The sequence below is a fragment of the Lolium perenne genome, chromosome 2 (genome assembly GCF_019359855.2).
Source record: "Lolium perenne isolate Kyuss_39 chromosome 2, Kyuss_2.0, whole genome shotgun sequence".
Taxonomy (NCBI): domain Eukaryota; kingdom Viridiplantae; phylum Streptophyta; class Magnoliopsida; order Poales; family Poaceae; genus Lolium; species Lolium perenne.
In genome coordinates, this window is record NC_067245.2 from 103437267 (window position 1) to 103461752 (window position 24486).

The 24486-nt window shown below is 38.7% G+C and overlaps 1 long non-coding RNA gene across 4 annotated transcripts; it reads right to left on the minus strand.

The window, feature by feature from the left end:
• Positions 1 to 17006: 17006 nt before the first annotated feature.
• On the minus strand, positions 17007 to 24112 carry LOC127333776 (uncharacterized). Of its 4 annotated transcripts, none has more exons than XR_011751807.1 (11): positions 23725 to 24112; positions 22836 to 23170; positions 22466 to 22731; positions 22298 to 22351; positions 22173 to 22206; positions 21005 to 21109; positions 20685 to 20870; positions 20016 to 20231; positions 18594 to 19088; positions 17960 to 18033; positions 17007 to 17339 (listed from the first exon to the last, which is right to left on the minus strand). It is a non-coding gene; the product is annotated as an uncharacterized lncRNA (long non-coding RNA). The 4 variants fall into 4 exon arrangements; XR_011751809.1 differs by lacking the exon at positions 21005 to 21109 and having other exon boundaries at positions 17008 to 17339; positions 22836 to 22892; positions 22955 to 23170; XR_007871507.2 differs by lacking the exon at positions 21005 to 21109 and having other exon boundaries at positions 17010 to 17339.
• Between the last annotated feature and the right edge of the window lie 374 nt (positions 24113 to 24486).

The following is a 24486-nucleotide window of genomic DNA, read 5'->3' on the forward strand; positions in this document are numbered from 1 at the left end:
GCATTATGGTGTCTTCCCTTTTTCGGGTGATGATGTTGACTTTTGTGCAGGGGTTTGTCAGTGAGCAGGAGGTGCGAGCGAGCGAGCGAGCGAGCGAGTCGAGCGAGGCCGAGAATGAGAGAGATTTGTTTTTTTTGTGAGAGGGACAACCGAAGGATCCAGAAGGACCCACAGGCTTCCAATACGCATCCTGATGCGTCTTCTCTTGACAAAGAAGATGGCTGGGAGTTTGCGTACCTATTGCACGTGACTTGTGCTCACTGAAGTGTGGGACCTCACGCGTGGGCACCACACGTAAGTGACAGACCTGTTGGTGTAAAAACTCGGTTGATTATTATAGTGCATTAGAACAAAGTTTCCTATGGATTCAAGGGTAGGAAATCCAAGTTAACTCATTTACATGACATTATTTTTCTTATGTCATATAGTAAGCATTAAAGTTGATAAACAATGTCTAGACATATTCCAACCAGACAAATCATGTATCTATACCCCTAACCCCTAAACTCTGTCTTATGAAGTCAAGTATGTGAAGAGATGTGGTTTTGGGTTTCAAACATGGAAATTTCAAAAACCTCCCAAAAGCTTCATTTTAGAGTGCCTAAGAAGGATACATGCTCCCCTTTTCATTTTCATGTTTTAAACTTGTTTTAATTATCTTGGTCAAACCTAGGATTTGACGAAGATACAAATGGGTGGGCACAAAATTCAAAAAATCAGAAAAATGGAAAACCAAATCACATAGTCTTCTTATGTCATATCGTAAGCATTCAAGTTGATAAAAAAGGTCTAAATATATCCAAACCAGACAAATCATGTATCTACCCCTTGTCGATCTTATGAAGTCTAGCATGAAGGGAAGTCGTTTTGGGTTTCAAACATGGAAATTTCAAGAACATCCCAAAAGCTTCATTTTAGAGTAAATAAGAAGGATACAGACTTCCCTTTTCATTTTCATGTTTTAAACTTGTTTAAATCTTGGTCAAACCAAGGATTTGACCAAGATTCAAATGGCCCTAAAAATTCAGAAAAAATCAAAAGAATGAAAAACCAAAGCACATAGCATTCTTATGTCATATGTATATATAGTAAGCATTCATGTTGATAAACAAGGTCTAGACATATATATTCAAACCAGAAAAATCATGTATATATCTACCCCTAAAACCCAAATTAAACTCAGTCAATCATGAAGAGAAGTGGTTTTGGGTTTCAAACATGGAAATTTCAAGAACCTCCCAAAAGCTTCATTTTAGAGTGACTAAGAAGGATCCAGGCTTACTTATTCATTTTCACGTGTTAAACTTGACCAAGATATGATTCAAATGCGCAGACAATTAAAAAAATCAGAAAAATGAAAAACCAAAGTACATCATATTCAAACCATACAAATCATGTATCTATACCCCCTAACCCTAAACTTTGTCTTATGAAGTCAAGCATGAAGTGAAGTGGTTTTGGGTTTCAAACATGGAAATTTCAAAAACCTCCCAAAAACTTCATTTTAAAGTGACTGAGAAGGTTACATGCTTCCCTTTTCATTTTCATGTTTTAAACTTGTTTAAATTATCTTGGTCAAACCTAGGATTTCATGAAGATACAAATGGGTGGGCACAATATTCAAAAAAATCAGAAAAATGAAAAACCAAATCACATTGTCTTCTTATGTCATATCGTAAGCATTCAAGTTAATAAACAAGGTCTAGATATATCCAAACCAGACAAATCATGTATCTACCCCCTGTCGATCTTATGAAGTCTAGCATGAAGGGAAGTCATTTTCGGTTTCAAACATGGAAATTTCAAGAACATCCCAAAAGCTTCCATTTTAGAGTGACTAAGAAGGATACAGACTTCCCTTTTCATTTTCATGTTTTAAACTTGTTTAAATCCTTGTCAAACCAAAGATTTGACCAAGATTCAAATGGGGGCCTAAAAATTTAGAAAAAAAATCAAAAGATAATGAAAAAACCAAAGCACATAGCATTCTTATGTCATATGTATAGTAAGCATTCAAGTTGATAAACCAGGTCTAGACATATATATTCAAACCAGAAAAATCATGTATATATCTACCCCTAAAACCCTAAACTCTGTCTTATGAAGTCAATCATGAAGAGAAGTGGTTTTGGGTTTCAAACATGGAAATTTCAAGAACCTCCCGAAAGCTTCATTTTAGAGTGACTAAGAAGGATCCAGGCTTATCTTTTCATTTCATGTTTTAAACTTGTTTAAATCCTGGTCAAACCTAGGATTTGATGAAGATACAAATGGGTGGGCACAATATTCAAAAAAATCAGAAAAATGAAAAAGCAAATCACATTGTCTTCTTATGTCATATCGTAAGCATTCAAATTGATAAACAAGGTCTAGATATATCCAAACCAGACAAATCATGTATCTACCCCCTATCGATCTTATGAAGTCTAGCATGAAGGGAAGTCATTTTCGGTTTCAAACATGGAAATTTCAAGAACATCCCAAAAGCTTCCATTTTAGAGTGACTAAGAAGGATACAGACTTCCTTTTTTATTTTCATGTTTTAAACTTGTTTAAATCTTGGTCAAACCAAGGATTTGACCAAGATTCAAATGGGCCTAAAAATTTAGAAAAAAATCAAAAGAGAATGAAAAAACAAAGCACATAGCATTCTTATGTCATATGTATAGTAAGCATTCAAGTTGATAAACAAGGTCTAGACATATTCAAACCAGAAAAATCATGTATATATCTACCCCTAAAACCCTAAACTCTGTCTTATGAAGTCAATCATGAAGAGAAGTGGTTTTGGGTTTCAAACATGGAAATTTCAAGAACCTCCCAAAAGATTTATTTTAGAGTGACTAATAAGGATCCATGCTTACCTTTTCATTTTCATAATTTAAACTTGTTTAAATCTTTGTCAAACCTAGGATTTAACCAAGATTCAAATATATGGGCATAAAATTCAAAAAAATCAGAAAAATGAAAAACAAAAGCATATAGTCTTCTTATGTCATATAGTAAGCATTCAAGTTGATAAATTAACAAGGTTTGGACATATTCAAACCATACAAATCATGTATCTACCCCCTAACCCTAAACTCAGTCGATCTTATGAAGTCTAGCATGAAGAGAGGTCGTTTTGGGTTTCAAACATGGAAATTTCAAGAACATCCCAAAAGCTTCATTTTAGAGTGACTAAGAAGGATCCAGGCTTACTTATTCGTTTTCACGTGTTAAACTTGTCTAAATCTTGGTCAAACCTAGGATTTGACCAAGATTCAAATGCTTGTGAAAATTAAAAAAATCAGAAAAATGAAAACCAAAGTACATAGTCTTCTTATGTCATATAGTAAGCATATTCAAGTTGATAAACAAGGTTTGAGCCTTGATCTGTAGTACTGGGCAAAACCCTAGTTTAACATATTTAATTATAGATTCGTAGGTTGATTTTTCTACCTTTTTATTATTACTATGCAGCACATGTGTGTTTGCCCGTCGAGTGAAACTCGGAGGAAGAGGGATCACTCGGAAGGAGAGAAGAAGGGAGAGCATTATGGTGTCTCCCCTTTTTTGGGTGATGATGTTGACTTTTGTGCAGGGTTTGTCAGTGAGCAGGAGGTGCGAGCGAGCGAGCGAGCGAGGCCGAGAATGAGAGAGATTTGTTTTTTTTTGTGAGAGGGACAACCGAAGGATCCAGAAGGACCCACATACTTCCAATATGCATCCTGATGCGTCTTCTCTTGACAAAGAAGATGGCTGGGAGTTTGCGTACCTATTGCACGTGACTTGTGCTCACTGAAGTGTGGGACCTCACGCGTGGGCACCACACGTAAGTGACAGACCTGTTGGTGTAAAACTCGGTTGATTATTATAGTGCATTAGAACAAAGTTTCCTATGGATTCAAGGGTAGGAAATCCAAGTTAACTCATTTACATGACATTATTTTTCTTATGTCATATAGTAAGCATTAAAGTTGATAAACAATGTCTAGACATATTCCAACCAGACAAATCATGTATCTATTCCCCTAACCCCTAAACTCTGTCTTATGAAGTCAAGCATGTGAAGAGATTTGGTTTTGGGTTTCAAACATGGAAATTTCAAAAACCTCCCAAAAGCTTCATTTTATAGTGCCTAAGAAGGATACATGCTTCCCTTTTCATTTTCATGTTTTAAACTTGTTTTAATTATCTTGGTCAAACCTAGGATTTGACGAAGATACAAATGGGTGGGCACAAAATTCACAAAAATCAGAAAAATGGAAAACCAAATCACATAGTCTTCTTATGTCATATCGTAAGCATTCAAGTTGATAAACAAGGTCTAAATATATCCAAACCAGACAAATCATGTATCTACCCCCTGTCGATCTTATGAAGTCTAGCATGAAGGGAAGTCGTTTTGGGTTTCAAACATGGAAATTTCAAGAACATCCCAAAAGCTTCATTTTAGAGTAAATAAGAAGGATACAGACTTCCCTTTTCATTTTCATGTTTTAAACTTGTTTAAATCTTGGTCAAACCAAGGATTTGACCAAGATTCAAATGGCCCTAAAAATTCAGAAAAAAATCAAAAGAATGAAAAACCAAAGCACATAGCATTCTTATGTCATATGTATAGTAAGCATTCATGTTGATAAACAAGGTCTAGACATATATATTCAAACCAGAAAAATCATGTATATATCTACCCCTAAAACCCAAATTAAACTCAGTCAATCATGAAGAGAAGTGGTTTTGGGTTTCAAACATGGAAATTTCAAGAACCTCCCAAAAGCTTCATTTTAGAGTGACTAAGAAGGATCCAGGCTTACTTATTCGTTTTCACGTGTTAAACTTGACCAAGATATGATTCAAATGCGCAGAAAATTAAAAAAATCAGAAAAATGAAAAACCAAAGTACATCATATTCAAACCATACAAATCATGTATCTATACCCCCTAACCCTAAACTTTGTCTTATGAAGTCAAGCATGAAGAGAAGTGGTTTTGGGTTTCAAACATGGAAATTTCGAAAACCTCCCAAAAACTTCATTTTAAAGTGACTGAGAAGGTTACATGCTTCCCTTTTCATTTTCATGTTTTAAACTTGTTTAAATTATCTTGGTCAAACCTAGGATTTCATGAAGATACAAATGGGTGGGCACAATATTCAAAAAAATCAGAAAAATGAAAAACCAAATCACATTGTCTTCTTATGTCATATCGTAAGCATTCAAGTTGATAAACAAGTTCTAGATATATCCAAACCAGACAAATCATGTATCTACCCCCTATCGATCTTATGAAGTCTAGCATGAAGGGAAGTCGTTTTCGGTTTCAAACATGGAAATTTCAGGAACATCCCAAAAGCTTCCATTTTAGAGAGACTAAGAAGGATACAGACTTCCTTTTTTATTTTCATGTTTTAAACTTGTTTAAATCTTGGTCAAACCAAGGATTTGACCAAGATTCAAATGGGCCTAAAAATTTAGAAAAAAATCAAAAGAGAATGAAAAAACAAAGCACATAGCATTCTTATGTCATATGTATAGTAAGCATTCAAGTTGATAAACAAGGTCTAGACATATTCAAACCAGAAAAATCATGTATATATCTACCCCTAAAACCCTAAACTCTGTCTTATGAAGTCAATCATGAAGAGAAGTGGTTTTGGGTTTCAAACATGGAAATTTCAAGAACCTCCCAAAAGATTTATTTTAGAGTGACTAATAAGGATCCATGCTTACCTTTTCATTTTCATAATTTAAACTTGTTTAAATCTTTGTCAAACCTAGGATTTGACCAAGATTCAAATTTATGGGCATAAAATTCAAACAAAATCAGAAAAATGAAAAACAAAAGCATATAGTCTTCTTATGTCATATAGTAAGCATTCAAGTTGATAAATTAACAAGGTTTGGACATATTCAAACCATACAAATCATGTATCTACCCCCTAACCCTAAACTCAGTCGATCTTATGAAGTCTAGCATGAAGAGAGGTCGTTTTGGGTTTCAAACATGGAAATTTCAAGAACATCCCAAAAGCTTCATTTTAGAGTGACTAAGAAGGATCCAGGCTTACTTATTCGTTTTCACGTGTTAAACTTGTCTAAATCTTGGTCAAACCTAGGATTTGACCAAGATTCAAATGCGCAGAAAATTAAAAAAATCAGAAAAATGAAAACCAAAGTACATAGTCTTCTTATGTCATATAGTAAGCATATTCAAGTTGATAAACAAGGTTTGAACCTTGATCTGTAGTACTGGGCAAAACCCTAGTTTAACCTATTTAATTATAGATTCGTAGGTTGATTTTTCTACCTTTTTATTATTACTATGCAGCAAATGTGTGTTTGCCCGTCGAGTGAAACTCGGAGGAAGAGGGATCACTCGGAAGGAGAGAAGAAGGGAGAGCATTATGGTGTCTTCCCTTTTTCGGGTGATGATTTTGACTTTTGTGCAGGGGTTTGTCAGTGAGCAGGAGGTGCGAGCGAGCGAGCGAGTCGAGCGAGGCCGAGAATGAGAGAGATTTTTTTTTTTGTGAGAGGGACAACCGAAGGATCCAGAAGGACCCACAGGCTTCCAATACGCATCCTGATGCGTCTTCTCTTGACAAAGAAGATGGCTGGGAGTTTGCGTACCTATTGCACGTGACTTGTGCTCACTGAAGTGTGGGACCTCACGCATGGGCACCACACGTAAGTGACAGACCTGTTGGTGTAAAAACTCGGTTGATTATTATAGTGCATTAGAACAAAGTTTCCTATGGATTCAAGGGTAGGAAATCCAAGTTAACTCATTTACATGACATTATTTTTCTTATGTCATATAGTAAGCATTAAAGTTGATAAACAATGTCTAGACATATTCAAACCAGACAAATCATGTATCTATACCCCTAACCCCTAAACTCTGTCTTATGAAGTCAAGCATGTGAAGAGATGTGGTTTTGGGTTTCAAACATGGAAATTTCAAAAACCTCCCAAAAGATTTATTTTAGAGTGACTAATAAGGATCCATGCTTACCTTTTCATTTTCATAATTTAAACTTGTTTAAATCTTTGTCAAACCTAGGATTTGACGAAGATTCAAATATATGGGCATAAAATTCAAAAAACAAATCAGAAAAATGAAAATCAAAAGCATATAGTCTTGTTATGTCATCTAGTAAGCATTCAAGTTGATAAATTAACAAGGTTTGGACATATTCAAACCATACAAATCATGTATCTACCCCTAACCCTAAACTCGGTCGATCTTATGAAGCCTAGCATGAAGAGAGGTCGTTTTGGGTTTCAAACATGGAAATTGCAAGAACATCCAAAAAGCTTCATTTTAGAGTGACTAAGAAGGATCCAGGCTTACTTATTCGTTTTCACGTGTTAAACTTGTCTAAATCTTGGTCAAACCTAGGATTTGACCAAGATATGATTCAAATGCGCAGAAAATTAAAAAAAATCAGAAAAATGAAAACCAAAGTACATAGTCTTCTTATGTCATATAGTAAGCATATTCAAGTTGATAAACAAGGTTTGAACCTTGATCTGTAGTACTGGGCAAAACCCTAGTTTAACCTATTTAATTATAGATTCGTAGGTTGATTTTTCTACCTTTTTATTATTACTATGCAAAGACATGTGTGTTTGCCCGTCGAGTGAAACTCGGAGGAAGAGGGATCACTCAGAAGGAGAGAAGAAGGGAGAGCATTATGGTGTCTCCCCTTTTTCGGGTGATGATGTTGACTTTTGTACGTGCAGGGTTTGTCAGTGAGCTGGAGGTGCGAGCGAGCGAGCGAGCGAGGCCGAGAATGAGAGAGATTTGTTTTTTTTGTGAGAGGGACAACCGAAGGATCCAGGAGGACCCACAGACTTCCAATACGCATCCTGATGCGTCTTCTCTTGACAAAGAAGATGGCTGGGAGTTTGCGTACCTATTGCACGTGACTTGTGCTCACTGAAGTGTGGGACCTCACGCGTGGGCACCACACGTAAGTGATAGACCTGTTGGTGTAAAAACTCGGTTGATTATTATAGTGCATTAGAACAAAGTTTCCTATTGATTCAAGGGTAGGAAATCCAAATTAACTCATTTACATGACATTATTCTTCTTATGTCATATAGTAAGCATATTCAAGTTGATAAACAAGGTTTGGACATATTCAAACCATACAAATCATGTATCTATACCCCCTAACCCTAAACTTTGTCTTATGAAGTCAAGCATGAAGAGAAGTGGTTTTGGGTTTCAAACATGGGAATTTCAAAAACCTCCCAAAAACTTCATTTTAGAGTGACTGAGAAGGTTACATGCTTCCCTTTTCATTTTCATGTTTTAAACTTGTTTAAATTATCTTGGTCAAACCTAGGATTTCATGAAGATACAAATGGGTGGGCACAATATTCAAAAAAATCACAAAAATGAAAAACCAAATCACATTGTCTTCTTATGTCATATCGTAAGCATTCAAGTTGATAAACAAGGTCTAGATATATCCAAACCAGACAAATCATGTATTTACCCCCTGTCGATCTTATGAAGTCTAGCATGAAGGGAAGTCGTTTTGGGTTTCAAACATGGAAATTTCAAGAACATCCCAAAAGCTTCATTTTAGAGTAAATAAGAAGGATGCATACTTCCCTTTTAATTTTCATGTTTTAAACATGTTTAAATCTTGGTCAAACCAAGGATTTGACCAAGATTCAAATGGCCCTAAAAATTCAGAAAAAAATCAAAAGAATGAAAAACCAAAGCACATAGCTTTCTTATGTCATATGTATAGTAAGCTAGCATTCATGTTGATAAACAAGGTCTAGACATATATATTCAAACAGGAAAAATCATGTATATATCTACCCCTAAAACCCAATTAAACTCAGTCAATCATGAAGAGAAGTGGTTTTGGGTTTCAAACATGGAAATTTCAAGAACCTCCCAAAAGCTTCATTTTAGAGTGACTAAGAAGGATCCAGGCTTACTTATTCGTTTTCACGTGTTAAACTTGTCTAAATCTTGGTCAAACCTAGGATTTGACCAAGATATGATTCAAATGCGCAGAAAATAAAAAAACAGAAAAATGAAAAACCAAAGTACATAGTCTTCTTATGTCATATATATAGTAAGCGCATTAAAGTTGATAAACAAGGTCTGGACATATTCAAACCATACAAATCATGTATCTATACCCCCTAACCCTAAACTTTGTCTTATGAAGTCAAGCATGAAGAGAAGTGGTTTTGGGTTTCAAACATGGAAATTTCAAAAACCTCCCAAAAACTTCATTTTAAAGTAACTGAGAAGGTTACATGCTGCTTCCCTTTTCATTTTCATGTTTTAAACTTGTTTAAATTATCTTAGTCAAACCTAGGATTTCATGAAGATACAAATGGGTGGGCACAATATTCAAAAAAATCAGAAAAATGAAAAACCAAATCACATTGTCTTCTTATGTCATATCGTAAGCATTCATGTTGATAAACAAGGTCTAGACATATATATTCAAACCAGAAAAATCATGTATATATCTACCCCTAAAACCCTAATTAAACTCAGCCAATCATGAAGAGAAGTGGTTTTGGGTTTCAAACATGGAAATTTCAAGAACCTCCCAAAAGCTTCATTTTAGAGTGACTAAGAAGGATCCAGGCTTACTTATTCGTTTTCACATGTTAAAGTTGTCTAAATCTTGGTCAAACCTAGTATTTGACCAAGATATGATTCAAATGCGCAGAAAATTAAAAAAAATTAGAAAAATGAAAAACCAAAGTACATAGTCTTCTTATGTCGTAGTAAGCATATTCCAGTTGATAAACAAGGTTTGGACATATTCAAACCATACAAATCATGTATCTATACCCCCTAACCCTAAACTTTGTCTTATGAAGTCAAGCATGAAGAGAAGTGGTTTTGGGTTTCAAACTTGGAAATTTCAAAAACCTCCCAAAAACTTCAATTTAGAGTGACTGAGAAGGTTACATGCTTCCCTTTTCATTTTCATGTTTTAAACTTGTTTAAATTAACTGTGTCAAACCTAGGATTTCATGAAGATACAAATGGGTGGGCACAATATTCCTAAAAATCAGAAAAATGAAAAACCAAATCACATAGTCTTCTTATGTCATATCGTAAGTATTCAAGTTGATAAACAGGGTCTAGATATATCCAAACCAGACAAATCATGTATCTATACCCCCTAACCCTATAGTTTGAGGCCATTTGGATGAGGTCGAAAAAATTCTTGGATTAGAATCGTGTTGTTCGAACCCCGTAGTTGGATTTTTTTGAACCTTGATCTGTAGTACAGGGCAAAACCCTAGTTTAACCTATTTAATTATAGATACGTATATCGATTTTTCTACCTAGGATTTGACCAAGATTTATGGGCATAAAATTCAAAAAAATCAGAAAAATGAAAAACCAAAGCACATAGTCTTCTTATGTCATATAGTTAGCATTAAAGTTGTTAAACAAGGTCTAGACATATTCAAACTAGACAAACCACATGTATCTACACCCCCTGACCCCTAAACTCTATCTTATGAAGTCAGGCATGAAGAGAAGTGGCTTTGGGTTTCGAACATGGAATTTTCAAAAACCTCCCAAAAACTTCATTTTAGAGTGACTAAGAAGTATACATGCTTCCCTTTTCATATTCATGTTTTAAACTTGTTTAAATTATCTTGGTCAGACCTAGGATTTGACAAGATTCAAATGGGCATCAAAATTCAAAAAAATCAAAAAAATGAAAAACAAAAGCAAATAGTTTTCTTATGTCATATAGTAAGCATTCAAGTTGATAAACAAGGTCTAGACATATTCAAACCAGAAAAATCATGTATATATCTACCCCTAACCCTAAACTAATCTGTCGATCTTATGAAGTCAATCATGAAGAGAAGTGGTTTTGGGTTTCAAACATGGAAATTTCAAGAACCTCCCAAAAGCTTCATTTTAGAGTAACTAGGAAGGATCCAGGCTTACTTATTCGTTTTCACGTGTTAAACTTGTCTAAATCTTGGTCAAATTTAGGATTTTACCAAGATTCAAATGCGCAGAAAATTAAAAAAATCAGAAAAATGAAAAACCAAAGTACATAGTCTTCTTATGTCATATAGTAAGCATATTCAAGTTGATAAACAAGGTCTAGACATATTCAAAGTTTCAAACTAGACAAACCATGTATCTACCCCTAACCCCTAAACTCTGTCTTATGAAGTAAAGCATGAAGAGAAGTGGTTTTGGGTTTTGAGACATGGAAATTTCAAAAACCTCCCAAAAACTTCATTTTAGAGTGACTAAGAAGGATACATGCTTCCCTTTTCATTTCCATGTTTTAAACTTGTTTAAATTATCTTGGTCAAACCTAGGATTTGACAAGATTCAAATGGGCATCAAAATTCAAAAAAAAATCAGAAAAATGAAAAACCAAAGCAAATAGTTTTCTTATGTCATATAGTAAGAATTAAAGTTGATAAACAAGGTATAGACATATTCAAACCAAATAAATCATGTATATATCTACCCCTAACCCTAAACTCTATCTTATGAAGTCAAGCATGGAAATTTCAAGAACATCCCAAAAGCTTCATTTTAGAGTGACTAAGAAGGATCCATGCTTACCTTTTCATATATTTTAAACTTGTTTAAATCTTTGTCAAACCTAGGATTTGACCAAAAGATTCAAATGGGCATAAAATTCAAAAAAATCAGAAAAATGAAAAACACTATGAACAGTGAACAATACTGTTTCGCGTCCCTACAGTACACCATGGACAGTGTTGCGAGTGACCTGTGTCCTTCACGGATAGAGATCAGGTGACATGCACCTTTCGCATGTCACCTGGTGACATGCAGCTTAAATCTAAATTTAAATATTGCGAAAAAATCATGTCCCAACCTATAGCCCTCTCGATTTATAGGCCCCTGCCGCCTCTCCCCATTCACTTCACTTCTCGCTACCTCACTCCTCTCGATTTATAGGCCCCTACCGCCTCTCCCCATTCATCTTCAAAATCCTATAGCCCCAACCTGTACAGTGCTCGTCGGCGGCTGTACCATCCACAACCTCTGTATTAGCGCCTCCCTGCACCCCCATCTTCCGGCGATGAATCCCACGAGTGGACAAGGGGGCCTGTTAGGTGTGCGGCCCACCGTCGTAATCCCCCAGCAGCAACTACAGGACCTCGCCGCCAACTCGCACGCCCCCTACAGCCGCCTGCAGCGAGGCGCATGGCGGCCTCGCCGTTGAGTCTCGATGTGCCCACCAAGCGGCAGCGGATCAACGACCTCTCCGTGGGCTCGGACGTGATAGTCCTGCCGTGTGCAAGACAACCTCGCCTTCGCCGGTGAGTCGGTCCTCTCCAAGGAGGAGAGCTTCGAGGTCAGTGGTTAATGTAGTTTAATCATTGGTTTAAAACTAGTTAGCCCCCTACTGAGTATTATTCGGTGGGGATTTGATGCAAAATACTTCATTCACCATGTTTTGGCGTGAGTATTTGCGGCAGATCAGGACAACCTGAGAGATAGCCTGTCCTGGGGCATTATTACTCGTAGTTTTTTTTTAGTGGTTCCTCGGGCCTTATTAGTGAAGCGTCCAATTTCTATTCACGTAATCCATGCCAGCAGGCCTCAGGACTTGTAATTTTGCATTGGAATCAATCCCTCAGCCTGATCCATGCTAGAACGGGGTGGATGCCTGGAAGGAGAAGCAGCAATCGGAGCACGTATGTGGAACGACCAGAAACGCGAGAGCATAGAGGTGTTGCGGTTCCACGTCCACCCGACGTGCGCGGAAGTGTTTCCTGAGGATCCCCGCGACTCTGATCCTGTCCAATACTCTTCTGCCAAACAGATAAAATGTGTTCTTATAAAGAAAGACCCAGATATTACTCACTGAAACATGTGAAAACACGTCAACCAAACAAGGCACAAGGGATTTCTACTGCACTAATACTAGCTGCATTACCACTTTCGAACTTCAATGCAAACTTGAAACTTCACTGCAGTCTTTTTCCCCCTTTCGAACTTGAGATCCAGCCTCTCCATCGATTGATGCATAGGGCAAACTTTATTAGTTCATGTTTCGTTCTTAGTTTGAAACTTTATTACTCCAAGCTCCGGAGTACTCATATTACTACAGTATTGCAATTGAAATTTATACATATTACAATTACTATTGAAGTTAGTCTTGTACAGATTACTATGAGTATTGAAGTTTAAGTCCTGCAAACTTTCGGAGTACTATATTTTTACTATTGAAGTTACACTCTTGCACTTTATTAGTATAATATCATGTGTCACACAGGGTCGCTCTGTGAATCTACCATCTAATGAAGGACGACAACATGAAGCGTCTCTACAAGTAATCCGGCGGTCGCTCCTGGATGAGTCGCGCGAGTTGATTGACCATGCGTCCAAGCTCCGAGATGTGAACGCACATCTGGTAAACCGTGCTATGAAGCTATGGAATGAGTATGCCGTACTCTTGAATGAGCACTCATCTCTATCAAAGGAGAACTCATCTCTATCGAAGGAGAACCTCTCCATGGTAAATCAGAACGGGTCTCTAACGAAGGAGAACATCTCCATCCTAAAAGAGAACTCATCTCTCAAAAAGGAGAACATCTCCATCCTAAAAGAGAATTCATCTCTGAAAAAGGAGCACACCTACTACAAGTGGCGGAGCATGACAGGAAACAAGTAATCTTCTTCGGGTGTGAAGAAGTTGTACCCATATGTGCATGTAGAGAGGTGGAGACGGTTGCCGATGAGACAAGTGAGTAGATTTAGGAGGGCAGCCACAACCCACAACGTTTGTAGTTACAAATCTTCTATCATAAAAGTAGTAGTATCGAAATTAATATGTATCCCTTAATATATATGTGGTGTTTGACAATATATAGTTTAACATGCAAGGACTCGCAATGTAATTTGTATCGATTTGATTGGCTTTCTACCCAAGTGAGCATGTGTCATATTTGTCCAAGGTTTGATTTTTGCATCTTATCATATTTTGTTGAATACCATACTAAAAAATTCCATGTGCATCATTTTGATGCAGAGGCTAGGGGTCTCAACTTCCATTACGAAAAGGATTTGTCAAGACATGAAACATTGGATAAAATCCTTGACTGTACCCTGCAAGTGTGGCACCTAGAAACAATGATTAAAATTCAAAGCTGCATCTCCTACCAATACAAATGGTATATCGTACAATTTTGAAACAAATTGAATCCAACCCGAAATAAATTAAATTATATTTGGAAGAAGATATGTAGAAGTACCCCGTACAAAGAGGACGCTATGTGCAATGCACGACATATTGGCAAAAAATTACCCGCATGTACCAAAGGCATGGGCACCAAGATCTGATGCAAATTTGAATTCGGCCAAAGGAGGGTACTAGCAAAGATTTCGATCGTGTCAGCGATCCAGACATTCTTATGAAGTAAAGGGAATTTGATCATCTTGGTCTTGCAAGTAATGAAATGTGGGGACTCCTAAGATCGACGCCTTCAACACTGATGTTTCTTTTTCATCAGAAGCTAGTGGCTGACAACTTTGATTCCTATTCGGCTGATGCAGATATCCATGAGATCATCAAGAGGATCTTGGAACATGTTGAAGCACGTGTCGACATTCTGCTCTCGTGCTTGAAGGCAGATGATTTTGATAGGGTGATGCAAAAGCCGCCATATGGTCAATAGATTGTTATTATATACAAGGATGTTGTTTCTTGGGTCATCATCTAGATCTTTTGTTTTCTTATGTGTTAGCAGTACTTTATGGAAACTATGTTAGTATTGTCTTATACTGAATTGTTGCTATATCTGGACACCGGATGCTTATGTTCTATGACATTATGGAATGTATGGAAAAAAGATGACACCTTTTTAGCTATTCAGAAAAGGCAAAAAAACAACAACAATTTGTTTCCCACAATAAAATGAAATCTTATTGCACCTTTCCCCAAAATGGTAATGCACATTTTACCTTGGGCATTTTCGTTAAGACCCATGGTTTTTTATATAAAATGGTAGGCCATATTTTGAAGCTAGTTTTTTTTTAAACATATCAAAATTCAAGCTTATCATTTTATAGCCACAAGTTCACTTTTTTTTTCTTCATTTTTTCCAAAACAGGGTGGGAATCGACTGCATGCCATTCCTTGCAAACATTGGCGAATGTCGGAAATAATCTTAGATAGGGCGAACTCTAAAAGAAGAGGTAAATACCGAAATAGTCCCGAGACATTGTGATGCATGTAATTCTAACGCAATCCCAATAAACCAAAACATATTTTATTATAAGTAGAACCTATATACATACCAATTATGTGATCAATGGCAAAACTTTAGTTCTTTTGAAAATCATTTTGTAATTCGATCGTTCAAGAATTTTTTCAATATCTTTTGCTCGATGCACAACTCGGAATTTATGATCTTTGTTGTCGAGCCATTTCAGGAGTCCTTTAAGTCATAGGATAGGAAAAACGTATGTACATCTTGTCTATTTGAATCCTATGGGAATATGAGTTTCTTTGATTGTACCAAAGGGATTTTTCCCTGAGGGATGACCTAATGTTTTGTTCATATAGGATTTGTAGTACAAGATTCATATGGGATATGTTCCCTATGAATATAACCAATAGTGTAGAATAATTCCCGTAGGATCTAAATCCTATAAATCAAAGGAGCCTCAGTTGTTTTCGTCACCACATATAAAATCAGCGCCAACTCAATGAGAAGATAAATGTTGTCGGATGAAACATGGCGTTTCTTTCAAATATAAAGAAATATCTGAAGTCTTCAATTCTACGCGTATGATAATGAATAGCTCAAGGTTATTTTACATATACTAAGATCCATGATACATCAATCTTTTTAATGCGGAGAACGAGTCTATATATGTTTTTTGGTACCTAGTCCATGTTTTGTTTTCGAAATCGGCTCCACGCAGTGTTCACTAAAATAGGCGCAACTTTGTCATATGAAGTCCGTTTTAAGTACTCAAATGTTCAGAAAAAACACATATATATGAATGGATATTCACTAAAAATCAAGGTAGGATGGCTGCCGTACCGCCCATGCTTACAAATGAGACCTTGATGGGGTCGGACAGCGTCCATTTTTTTTTTCGCGCATCCACCAAACCATTTCAACGAAGCGCCAAAACACCGGCGAAAATAGCTCGGGTTGCCGCCTCCAATTTTCAAATGTTCGAATTTCCCATCTTATCCTTTCATCAAAAACGTCCCCAGCGGTTCTTCTCTTATTCGGGCCAAGGCCAATCTCACCCCAGCCATTAAAACATACCACAGGCACAGGCGCCGAATCCCACATCTCTCACGCATCACCCACCGAATCGGAGCATCTCGCCCGACGACGGCAGTGCACCACCGTCCCACCTCGCCACCACAGCCTCCTGACCAGCCGCTGTAGTGTCCGAGAAGACGTTGTCAAGCAAGCCGGAGCCGCTTCCCCGACGAAGGAGCACACCGCACCATTTGTGCTCCACCGTAGCCGACGCCCACAGCGCCGGATCCTGCTCTGGACGCCGTCCACCTCCGCCGCTGCGACGGATCTGCTTCCCGACTCCCTGGTCTACCGCACGGTGAAATGGATAGACCCCGCGCCCAACCGGTCCACCGCGCGAAGCCAAAGCGTAAAGCCGTCCACTCCCCATGCGAAGGTTGGTGTTTAGCCGCTTCCGTTATGCATTTCATTTCCGAACATCAGTTTCGTGCGATCTGTTTTAGGGCTTGTTTGGTACTAGAGTTTTACTGGGATTAGCAGGGATAATCCGCTCCAAACTTTAAATCCCCACTTATCCCCAATGCATGTTTGGTGCTAGAGTATGAGCGAGTTTAATCCCCACTTGTCCCTACTTTTCCGCAAAATTTAGTGTATTTTTTCAATCCCCAATACTCTACCCCTACCTAGTGGATTGGGGATGGGGTTTTGTGGGTATTGGGTGAACTAGATTTAGATGTGCGCCTTGGCGCACGATCCCGTGGAAATCGAACTAACCTACATGTAAGTAGAAATACGTTTTACAGGATTTAGAAAACAAAATCAATAAGTTGAACACACGAAATCAGAACGGAACAACAATGCTTATAAGCAATGAGGGAAATAGCGAAATATATTAACACTCTTATGGTTTTTGGAGACAAATAGAGGTAAAGCCAGAACTAACAAAAGTAACATCTAAATAAGCTCGCTGCAATTCCGTCTTTAGAGGCCACTGCGCACAAAAAAACCTAATTCTAATAGGTAGTTGCACCTTCTGCAACATAGCTTCCAACATGATACCAGGCAGGATCTCGACAGTCTCGAGCTCGACAGCCTCCATCTAAAGAGACTCCATTAGGCTGTAACAAAACAAAACAAAACAAAAATATTGTAATTAAAACAACATTAAGAACACCACAGAAACAAAAAAATGTTGGAGAATAAAGGGATGCTAAAATGTAGGTAGTTTTAGACCGGGATTAGCTGATCTATCATTACAAAATATATAATTAGTTTTGTAACAGTTTGACAAATGACAAAGATTTTATGTCTTACCTAGATCAACAAATCAATAAGTATATGTTCTAAAAATGATATCAATAAATAAATAGATGATGTCACCTAACAGTCATAAGGAAAGCACCCGAGGTCTTACTTAGTTACTTGCGGATGACGTATACTAACTATGCTCGGAGGACAAAAAGGACCCTAGTTATTCTTTCTACATATGCTCGAGGGCACACACCCGCCTCGACAACAATCTATTGACAATGATACTCAATAGGGGTAGTGTAATTGTTTTTTTTTGTAGCGAATCAATAGAGGGAAGAACCATTCCTCCACAACCTATAGATATGTACAGTATATTTACGCTGTGCCTAAGCAGAACAGAGACCCGGGGAAAAGCTGAAGGTATAAATCTCTACGTGGTACCAATACAGCCAGGCGTCCAGCAATCTAGAGGGAAATAGAAGCTAACCTGACAACCTTTCAGTGAGGCACAACGAAGCCATCCGCGACGCGTGAGGAAGAATCGAGCCAAGCCGGCAGCATCTGAAAGAGCAGATCGACAGTGAAATTCAGAGTAGCTGTGATTGTTAGTATTTTGTCCCTTGTACAAAATAATTTGCTCCTGTTCTATCTACAAATGTGCATGACGGTAAATAATTCAGAATAAAGGAGCACGCTAAAATGTAGAGCTGGCTAAAGCACTATCTAAAATAATCCAGAACCTGTATCTCCTTGCGTGCCCTCACCCACAAAATACAAGGGAAGTGAATGCAAGAAGTTTCTAATAAGATCAAACTGTAAACTGAGTTGTGATGAGATAGTGACTTTGCATCGCTGATCATCCAAAATTGTAGCGCAAGCAAATGATAAAAAGTGCATACAGAAGGAAAAGGAAGCACATTACACTGTTTTAAAGAATTCATAAACCCCATGAAGCAATGGTTCTGAATAAAGGAACTTAAAATTTCCCTCAACAGTGGTGACTACACACACGCGCATATCATGTATAATTGCGCAATAGCATATAGCAAGAGAAAATAGATTTACCGTATGCAAAAAATAAGAATAATAACATCCAAGTTGGTCAGCTGACAGTAACTTACCCACACATGTTGACCAGCAAACACAGTTTTTTGCTCAAGCTTTTGCCTTCTATGGCCTAGCTGTAATTCCTGGTAACAAAATTAAAAGAACACAAAAGCTGTCGTTAGCTAAAAGAGGAAAGGACATAAGCACACATGAAATCTTTCGCTTTGTGTGTATGCATGTTGGGGATAAATTGGTATAAGATCACATTGGCGCCATCATGCTATCACTACTCCGACCATGGGTGGATCATGGAGCAGATAGACCCTGTCATCCTACATCTGTCCAGCATTGCCAGGTGCATGGGTGCCTGTCAGGACATCGCGAGGGGTATCTTCTCCTGGCCACCAAGTTGTTTCCATACCGGGTGAACACCTGGTCCGACTTATCATCGATGATGAACACCAGGTCTGGCGCGATTGTATCCAGCAGCTCGCTGCCTTCATCTTCATGCCGTTCTTCCACACTGCTTCACGTCAACTGTCAGGATCAACTCCGGCGGTATTGTTTTCCTGCATCATTGCAATGAGTAGGATTTAATTCTTTTTCATGTACAAAATCAGTTGCCTTTCTATCAACGCATGTGCATGACAGTAAATAATTCAGAATAATTCCTAGCACAATCTAAACCAAGAACACATGGATGAATTGTTTCAGTAAACCATTAACAGTGGCAGTGACTCAAACAAGTTTCAGTCATCATTTACAGAAATAAGTATTTGGCTGCAAGGGCATCAACTACATTTCTTACTAAACAACCTAACTGATGTAAGTGCTCAATTTCACACTCAAGTGCAATCAGGACTAACTAATAATCTCCACGGAACATATTCTTGCTCATGAATCTTAATCATCAACACCAAATGAGCAACACACAAGTTTTTAATTACAGAAACAGAGGTGTGAATCTGAGAAACCTTTGCTCAGGTTCCCCACAGAGCCTTGATCACCATATATTTGTACCTTGTGAACTGAATCTCATGAATGAACCTAGCATAAATCAAACGAAACATAATAAGATGCTTGTCATGAGTATATTAGTTTAATTCAAAGACTTCAATTATGTTTAAAAGATGCAATCTGAATGAAACATCATACAGATTTATGAAAATATCCTTTTGTGAACTGGAAGAGAAGTGCAGGCCACATGGATGTACAACTAAATAAATTACATTGGCATGCGTCAACCGATATTTTAGCGATCTCATTAGTGTACTTCGGAATTAGCTTTTGGACATTCCTAACATGACTCTTTGTAACCCCACAGTTTCAGCTCACAACTATTGCGTCTGCAATTTGGAGAGATAAATGAGAATCCATGACAATACAAATCACAAGCATCCTGATCTCCTTCAATGCATGAATTGCAAAACTGGAGTAGGTAAACCTACTTGACCATGTATCCTTGACATGTGTTAAATTTGAGAAAAAAAAGTTACCTCAGTTACACAGATTAATCCTCCCATGACAATCTGCACATGCTCCCTGCGCACGCTCTTCCTCACCACCGTATGTGGCGGCTCTGGACGCTCTGTTGCGGCACAGCGGTGGCATATTAACCGTTACTGAAGACGGAAACAATATCACCAGTGTACGTCTCCTAGTAATCCTTCTTTAGGAATGGCTGGTCTTCAAGTCAGATAATGTCCTTTGACCTATGAAAATCAGAGTTCTTTCGTTAGTACAAAGAAAATTAAAATCAAAAACATTGCAGGCTATGTACTATGCTATGTATGTTGTTCTTGAGCTGAAATGAAATTGGGGCCTCCTGCGCCTTTCCTTGTAGGTAACCAAGCATAAACATTACTTAGAAAGTACAGTAGGTAACCCTGTAACTTGGCAGGATTTTCATCAAACAAACCTTTTATGTAGAAATAAAAAAAAGTGCCTGAACAAACAAACATGAAAAGAGACGAGTAGAAATAGCATTCTTCTGATCAAGTTAATAGGTATATGTATTTTAGGTAACAACTTGGCAGGATTTTCATCAAACACACCTTTTAGGTAATCAAGTTAATAGGTATATGTACTTATACAGTAAGGCTTGCATAAGCACCACTTTCAAATAAATTTAAATGGAAGATATCATGCTTTGAAATGTTTATTACCTGGATCAAGTCACTGAACCTTGATCCCAATCATCTGTCCCTTTTGCGTACTTCCATGCCCATCATTAATTATAGCAGAACACATAACCAGTAGCATAATGCCGAACCTATAAATCACTTTAGTAGAGGCCACAATGATTGTTGGTAAAAGTATTTTTCTGCATCCTGTCATCCTCATCCTTCAACCTTGCATCATCAACGAAAATGCATAGAGCCTCAAATAGAAGTAATAAGATCATGATTATGAAAGAACAATCAATAACCTGACATGGAAAAAATGCAACCATCTAAAAAGAAGTAGATGATATGTTGGCACTTACAACAATATTAAGGATTTGCCATTCAATGAAGATAATCTTAGTATTAACATTTTGATCTTTCTCTCAAAAAATTGAAACACATACTCAACTCATTTTCTTAGAATCCTGAACGTGAAACATGAAACATCATGAAGTAAAACTGTATAAATCAAATTCAGATAATTGAAGTTGCAAACTGATGAAGAGAGAGATGGGTCTACAAGCTCCTCTTGAGCAAATATTCATAGGTATATACATGAAGAAAATTGGGAAAGCCAGCTCAATACAACATTCTTTACATAGGTACCTGATGGTGACGAGACCTCCACAGATGCATCGGTAGCCAGAGATGCCAGGGAGCGGGACCCCTGGACAGCTAAGTCATTAAGACATGTGAATGAAAATCACAAACCAAATCGAATCTCACACATCAAAGCTAAAAAGAGTACTGCAGTGGAGTAATAAAAAAACTGAACAACCATATGCATTGGAATATAGGTGTTGATAATTATATACAGTCTCAATCGGCCAATGGCATCAATCAGAGCCTTAGCACCATCTGCATTGCCCATTAATAAATCCAATACCTCCTTGGCAATTGATGAATAAAGATATAATATTTTAATCAATAGCTTCATCCTAAGTACAGAATATGAGATGCAACACATGAGGCAAGAGTGGGCCATTGGAGCTACCTTTGCAAAGACAATGGAGTCCAAAGTATGTGGCAGCTGACCATGAAAAGGAAGACTAATAAGAATACACTGGATCAGATTGTTACTTAAAGGTTAGAGGATTCAATTGACTAACTACCACAAACCGTAGCTATTTTCTTTTCTTTCACAAATGCACACAATAGGATAGATTTCCTTGGTCCGGTTAAGTATACCAGCTTCTATAAAATCAGACCTTCCATTGATCCTTTTTCCTTCTTCTCTGCAAACCATTGATCCTTTTCCATCTTCTCTAAAAACAAAAAAAAAAGCTACTGATAAGCTTAATCATGCAGCATGCATCAAGCAACAGACAAAAATTACTAAACACTTTACGAACAGAAATGAACACACAGTTCAATCACTTGAGAAATTATCAGAACAAAATGACCTTTGTCTTCTTCAGAAAACTCCCCCCAGATTCTTCTTTCTTCTCTTCTTTGTCAAACCTCGGGCATGGCTAAAGTAGAGCTTACCATTTAATCATACAACACCATGAAAGTGAAAGATCTGTTACAGTGAGAAATTAAGGACTAAAGTATAAAGGAGAGCTCCTGGTAATACAAGTTTAGAACATTAAATTGGTAAGGGTCTCTTCTACCTGAAGAAATATTTTGGTGATCACTTGATCCTCCCGCCCAAAGAAGATAGATAACTGCAAGAAAATTCTAGGTGAGCAATTTGGTGATGCCAAAATAAGATTGATAGAAAAATGATTCACAAAGAAGAACCGACATGAGTGCAGAGCGAGGAAGAAGGAGGCCTTTACCTTGTTACTGGCTGAACGTCACTCACTGTCAGATGAGCGCAAGTGCCGCAACGACGACCAGCAGCAGCTCCTCGTCGCCATTGATCTCCGGGGCCTAGGTCCCACGTCCATTGCCAACACCAAACAGATGGTTGCCATTGTTGTAGTTGGCGAACTTGATTGCTTCGGATATCGTTTGGAGGATAAAATAAGCCCAATGAGAGCTTCAAGCATTACAATGCATTCAAACCAACCTTTTCCATATCATTACTGATGTTCGAAATTTCCTACAAATCAATCACGAAAATTGGTTCTCTTTATTTCTTCCACTAAACAACACAAGATATACAAAATAGTAACATATGTTAAGGTGTTCCACAAAGGGACATACCAGATCATGATATACGTGCATTAAACTTGGAGAGGCATGCTTCTTCCACTCAAAATTCTGCACAACACAGATCTGAGGATTGAGTTTGGGAAACCATTGCAACCCAAGACATAAATTACCTAAACCTCAAGGAGGGAGAGGCACAACAGCTAGTGACACGTGCGGCGGCCTTCTCTTCTCCCGGAGATGGTGATGCCGCACTCCTCCTGGTAAAAAAAACCTCCCTGTAGAGCAGCCTTCTTGAGAGAGAGAGAGAGAGTACGGGGTCAGATAGTGTTGCGGAACAGCGCAACCTCTTGGCATCCACACATGATGTGCTTGAAATGGGATAGTCCCTGAAACATAAAGCAAAAGCAATAATCAGTGCAGATATTTGTTTCATCAACATGGTTGCAAACACACAAAAGTGCAATCAATAATCAACGTCTGCTGGAAGAAAAGATCAAGCACATAACAATTATGCATCCATCCCTATGAACTGTGTGCAGAGAGAAATTGGGTGGCCTTTAATCAATGTGGTTGCAAAGGGGCGGAAAAAAATTGTAATCCAACAGATTGATATGTTTAATCAATGCGGTTAGAGAACACATCAATCCACGCTGCCAAATATCCATATCCATCCAGCAGATCAATGGTACAATATACACAAACTGCGTCGCTTAAAATGAAGAGAAATTTGGTGGTCTTACCCCTGAGGAATATTGGAAGGATCCACAATCTAATTCCATGTTAGCATCTTCTCCTTTGCCCATGTCTTTACCAAGTAAACATGCAATAGGTTTCAGTTATAAAGGAAAATAGAGCTAGGGTTTCCCTCGAGATGATAGAAAAAAAAGAAAAACGAAGAAAAACTGGGATCAAGAAGGAGAGTAGGGAGCACGACTGTCACCTCAAATCGCCGGCCACTGCAGGGGACGGTGAGGTTTGCGGCCACCGCCGACGCCGCTCCCCTCACAGTCGGTCGGGTCCAGTGCAAGGCGGAACTGCTCCCGGCGATGGCGATACGGCGCTGCTCCATCTCCTCCACCCCAGCCTCTGTCTCCTCCTCCCCCATATGATACCTCATCTCTCCGGCACGCTGCTGCTACTCGCGCGGAGCAGCCCAGCCATAGCACGATGTGCAGCGGCGGGCTCGACGCCCTGGCGTAGCGCGGGCTGACCGGCCGTTCCTCCCAGCAACGAGACGGCGTCCCGCGGCGGGCTCGGGGCAGGCCGACCGGCCGCTCCTCCCGCAAACGAGACCGAGACGGCGCCCCGCAGCGGTTCGAGCCAGGACGCTGCGCCGGCGCGACGCACGCAGGAACCGGCGGCGCCAGGCGAGAAGGGGCGCGCGACGCGATGGCGGTGATGGGAGGCGCGAGATGGCGGCGGGGGATGGGAGGCGCGAGCGGCGGCTGCGAGGCACGCGGGGATAGGATTGGGGAATTGCTCGGCTGTGGGGATTGGGTAGGGTTTGGGACGGTAGCTTCTTTTGTCTCACCTTTTCCTCTCACTTGATCCAACCAGATGACGCCACGTGGACCAACATGCGTAGACTGAGCACAGCCACGGCCCAGCCATTCCGCGACGGATGGCATATCGTGGATAGGCTAGGAGTGCCCCATGGGGGTGCCCCTATTATACCTTTAGATTCTGCTGTCACCCAATACTC